Source organism: Simochromis diagramma, unplaced genomic scaffold (assembly GCF_900408965.1).
Source record: "Simochromis diagramma unplaced genomic scaffold, fSimDia1.1 OVJJ01000159.1, whole genome shotgun sequence".
In the NCBI taxonomy this organism is placed as follows: domain Eukaryota; kingdom Metazoa; phylum Chordata; class Actinopteri; order Cichliformes; family Cichlidae; genus Simochromis; species Simochromis diagramma.
The window spans coordinates 1-6061 of NW_024387197.1; positions in this window are offsets into that span (position 1 = coordinate 1).

A 6061-nucleotide genomic window follows, 5' to 3' on the forward strand; every position below is an offset into this window, starting at 1 on the left:
TCACCGCTTTTGAGGTGGCCACAATGAACCTGTGAAAATCAGTACAACAAAATTAAAGCCATGACATTCCCTGTTCCCACTAGGTGGCGCTGTGGGTATTCCCGACAATGGGCACATCAATCTGTTCAGGGCGGGTCTGACATCATGCCTGTAAAGTCTGGTACTGATCAGACTGGATTTCATTGAGTTATACTAATTTGTTTCTTCATGGCGTGACATCAAAGTTCGCCATGCTGCTGGTGTCACACCCTTTTGCGAAAAGTCACAGTTTTCACTGTAACCCAAGACCAACTCCTTAAGGCTTTCCTGGAGAAATTTGAGGCTGCAGATGTCACCCATCACTATACTGTACCCCAAAGTGTAAAACATGACATTTCCTGTTCCCACTAGGTGGCGCTGTCCCTGATGTCAAATATGGCAGTTGAAATATGTTCAGGGGTGGAGCCTTATCATATGTGTTCACTTTGGTCAAGGTCAGAAAATGTATGACAAAATGAGAGGCAATAAGATTTTCATGGCGAGTCATCGAAATTCGCCATGGCGCCACGGCCTCACCGTATTGTGAAAACTCAAAAGCTCCGCAATTTAACATGGCCCAGGTGTGTAGTTTGCACTGTCCAAATTTGAAGTTTGTAGGACCAAATCCCAAGGAGGAGTTCGTTAAAGTACAAGGCATGGAAATGGTAAAATCAGAGCCAAAATGTCACCTTCAATCCAAAATTGCGGACTTCCTGTTGGGTTTGCGTCAATGGGCCCCAGAGACTTTTTTGTTCGGCTCAGCATGGTACACATGTGTGCCAAATTTCATACATGTAGGTCATACCCCCACCGGGGGCTCGCGTTTTTCATTTTTCTAGGTGGCGCTACTGAGCCAATTTTCCCTGGCCATGTCTGCGGACATTAAAATACGTAAATTTTCACCAGACCTGACGCGTGTGCAAAATTTCATGAGTTTTCGAGCATGTTTAGGCCCTCAAAAGGCCGATTCATTTGCCGGAATAATAATAATAATAATAATAAACAGAGCAATTACAATAGGGCCTTCGCACTGTCAGTGCTCGGGCCCTAATAATAATAATAATAATAATAATAATAATAATAATAATAAACAGAGCAATTACAATAGGGCCTTCGCACTATCAGTGCTCGGGCCCTAATAATAATAAACAGAGCAATTACAATAGGGCCTTCGCACTGTCAGTGCTCGGGCCCTAATAATAATAATAATAATAAGAAACAGAGCAGATACAATAGGGCCTTCGCACTCTCGGTGCTCGGGCCCTAATAATAATAATAATAAGAAACGGAGCAGATACAATAGGGCCTTCGCACTCTCGGTGCTCGGGCCCTAATAATAATAATAATAATAAGAAACGGAGCAGATACAATAGGGCCTTCGCACTCTCAGTGCTCGGGCCCTAATAAACAGAGCAATTACAATAGGGCCTTCGCACTATCAGTGCTCGGGCCCTAATAATAAGAAACAGAGCAGATACAATAGGGCCTTCGCACTCTCGGTGCTCGGGCCCTAATAAGAAACGGAGCAGATACAATAGGGCCTTCGCACTCTCGGTGCTCGGGCCCTAATAAACAGAGCAATTACAATAGGGCCTTCGCACTATCAGTGCTCGGGCCCTAATAATAATAATAATAATAATAAGAAACAGAGCAGATACAATAGGGCCTTCGCACTCTCGGTGCTCGGGCCCTAATAATAATAAGAAACAGAGCAGATACAATAGGGCCTTCGCACTCTCGGTGCTCGGGCCCTAATAATAAGAAACAGAGCAGATACAATAGGGCCTTCGCACTCTCGGTGCTCGGGCCCTAATAATAATAATAATAAGAAGAAACGGAGCAGATACAATAGGGCCTTCGCACTCTCGGTGCTCGGGCCCTAATAATAATAATAAACAGAGCAGATACAATAGGGCCTTCGCACTGTCAGTGCTCGGGCCCTAATAACAACAGATGTTAAAACTTACCACACTATTACTTTAACTTATATTAAACAATTTGGGGGCAACGACATCAGCAGAGAGACGTTCACTGGTCGCATTTGTATATGCGGTTAATGCCATTGGCAACACAATTCCTCCACTGTTTGTGTTCCCCACACATACGTTATGCAGGCCACTGTGTCAGATATGGACCAGTAGGAAGTACTGGTAGTGGAAATAAATCAGGATGGGTGCAAGAAACAGATTTCCTCATCTTTCTGAAGCACTTTGCAAACCACACCAAGGTAAGCCATGATAAAAAAGTAATGGAATTGCGATGCTGGTGAACAACTACATTTTTTCAGCTTCATTGTTATGTTCAAAATTGGTGCAAGAGTTGTAGGTTATAATGCCCACTGAGCCAATGAGGCCAAACTCAAGGAAGACCAACCAAAATTAATGAAATATTCAGTTGCAGAAGATTCCATAATTTGTCTTTTTTGGGGGGTTGGAATATGTTCAAAAGCTAGATTTCTGCATTCTGTCACACACACACACACAGCTACATAAATGGATGTAAGTGCATTCATGTGTTGAATAAAAAAGATGTTAATGTTTTGTTAGTACCCTTATTTCATTGTGTTACATTTTACCCCAGGATATGTTACAACTAACCCAGACTATGGGGTTAATTGTAACATTTCACTCTTCGTGTTTGAGACCATACCATGCAATGGGTAATTGTGCTGCAGAGAAAATAGTTGCACTATTTAATAGCAGAGACATGTAAATACTTTGCATTACACTTTGAATCCACTACCTTAAAAGAGCTCCAATTTACAGACAGAAATGTCAAAAATGTTACAACTATCCCCGGTCTCCCCTACACTGTAGTGTATAGCACCCAGGAGTATCAGCTTATTACGTACACGTTGGTAAGTTGTCTTGTTGCAACGAACGAACTGAAACAAATGAACTGAAACAAATGAGCGTACTGTGTGTGCAACAGCGTGACAAACATTACCTGTCCTTTTATTAACTGCACATGTAGTGCTGGTCATAGCTGCTGGCTACCTGTGTAAGGCTGTAATGGGTCTGTAGCTCTGTCACCGTTTTAGGGAACATATTTAGTTTTAAAGTAAGTTACAGAGCTTTTCCTGCCTTTCTGGAGGGATTATATTTCACTAAAAACGATCTAATATTTCACTAAAAACGATCTAACGATCTAACATTACCTGTCCTTTTATTAACTGCACATGTAGTGCTGGTCATAGCTGCTGGCTACCTGTGTAAGGCTGTAATGGGTCTGTAGCTCTGTCACCGTTTTAGGGAACATATTTAGTTTTAAAGTAAGTTACAGAGCTTTTCCTGCCTTTCTGGAGGGATTATATTTCACTAAAAACGATCTAATATGCATGTCCACATAATTATGCATTATTATAATTATAATATTTTAAAAAACACACGCTGTATTTTAAAGAACATACATTAAGTGGTAAATGGCCTGTATTTGTATTTTACTAAAGCACTTTACACATCCAGTCATCCACACACTGGTGATAGCAGCTACATTATAGCCACAGCCACCCTGGGGAACACTGACAGAGGCGAGGCTGCCGGACACTGGCGCCACCGGGCCCTCTGACCACCACCAGTAGGCAACGGGTGAAGTGTCTTGCCCAAGGACACAACGACCAAGACTGTCCGAGCTGGGGCTTGAACCGGCAACCTTCCGATTACAAGGTGAAGTTCCAACTCTTGAGCCACGATCGCCCCAAGAAGCAGATTATATTAGATTTATATTTTAAATAAGACAAAATTTGGATTTTACAGCAGTAAAATTATTGTATCTCTACAGTTTAAAAATGTAATAAGCTTTGCCCCTGCACAGAGTGGATAGTGAAACAAATGGAATCATCATAATGACATTATTTCATATTTATTACTTCCCCCTCCTCATTGCTTTATTATTGTAGCTCTAGTAATAAATAATAATGTAAGGATTCTGGATCAGCACCATGATGCCCATAGTACAGTATTCTGAAGAAGGTCTAAAATGTCACTGTGTGTGCGTGCATGTGTTTGCTTTATGTAAATGGATTTTTTTAAATTATTACTCATGATATAACATTGTCCAGACATGCCTGGTAAGGACATGAGGAGGAAACAGTAGGAGCTGTGTGAGGCTACTAAAGGCAGTGCTATAACATTTTTCTGTCATCATTTTATTATAGATTAAGTGCAAGAGTTGTTAGGTGTGGATAATTAGATTATAGTTTATTGCAATAGCAAGTTGTGCCTTGTTCTCAGATAGACAGCGAGTGGAGAGTGATATATGAAATGATGGGATGGAAGGAAGAAGAGAAGCAAAGAGTGATTCACAGGCAGAGCCTAAATTATTTCTCACAGTTTTTTGCTGCCTTATGGTTCCAAGCGCTGTCACCAATCTTTGCATTTTGTTATTATCTCATGACACTTGTTTAATCAGCTACCATCTCTCCTATGGACTTTTTACTGTCTACAGTCTCAGATCAACACAGCCCTGCCCTCCAGTACTATCCACAGCAACCCCTCAAAAGCAACATTGTACCCATCAGGTAAAACATCGGCTACGTTTGCTTTGCCTTGTTGCCCATATTAGATTCTTGGTGAATGTGTGTTGTTGTTATTCACCCTGTTTCAATGTGCCCCTTTTTAACTTTGAGCACCCGCCCCTTTAAACCTCTCTGCACGGCCCTGGTCCCATAAAAATACGGTTATATCCAGTAATGAAAATACAATTAGTTGCGCTAATTTGACATGGAATCTCGCCTTTTTCAAGTGCCGCTAAACATTAAATCAGGAACATGTTAATGTGATTAAACAATGAAATCATCTATAAATAGGGAAAAAAAATCTTAAAAAAACGGTAATATTCCGGCAGCTGGGGCGCCAAAATACGACCGTAAAATAACAGAAAATAACTGTCCCATAAAAATACGGTTATTTTCAGTAATGAAAATAGAGTTTGTTGCGCTAATTTGACAGGGGATTCTGCCTTTTCCAAGTGCTTTTAGACATTAAATTAGGAACATTTTTACGCGATCAAACAATGAAATTACCTATAAACAAGGTCACTGAATGTGGAAATATGAATCATAATACGTAAATGTACAGAAATATACAGTTAACAGTTGGTTTGAATAATAATTGATTGCATGCCCTGGGACAGAGGCGACGCTGCCATATCGCACCATCGGCCCCTTTGGCCATCACTAGTAGGCGGTAGGTGAAGAGTCCTGACCACGGACACAACGACGGAGAGTGTCCGAGCCGGGGCGCGAACCGGCAATCGTCTGATCACAAGGCGAACTGCCAACTCTTGAGCCACGAACGGCCTAACTACCAGTGATAATAATACTTATGTGATGTAACACAAGCTTATAGGGATCATGTTATATACTTTTCCATAGCATTACATTTGAATTCGATCTTTCAAATAACGGACAGATATTTGTGAGATCATGATACATTTGTGAATGTATTTTAACAATCTAAATATGCATATGTACAGACAGATACATTTAATAATCATGACAATTATGTTGTATTACATTACAGTGATTTAACGTTAATTTACATTCAAAATGTGAAGTCAAAGTCTATTTACGTAACTTTAATGATATTCTAGAAGAACAGAACATTACTGTAAAATGCACAGTAAAATACTTTCATATTAGGGTTTTTTTCCTACGGTCGCAGCGTTACCCGCGACCTTGTTGTTAGTTCACATTCATTGGCCGATGCTTAGCGTCATGTTAGTTATATTAATTGCAATTCCTACCTCTACATTTCTTTTTCAAAATATATAATTAGCACAGCGTGTCCGTGCAATGTTTTACATTGTGAAATTCAGAGAAATCTTAACAAAGAAGCTTACAGAGAAAGATTGAGCTTGTTATTTATCCCCAAGCTGATAGGGGGAGCTCCTTATTAAAACACTTGCTATGCTACAATGTGCCTCAAGGTTCAACAACAGCACAACAGAAGTCACTCATGGTACAGCACTCTCTCTACAAAACAACAACTGTCAGTGACGCTGCACCACGGCGTAAACACAACATTCAAGATAACAGTTAAAA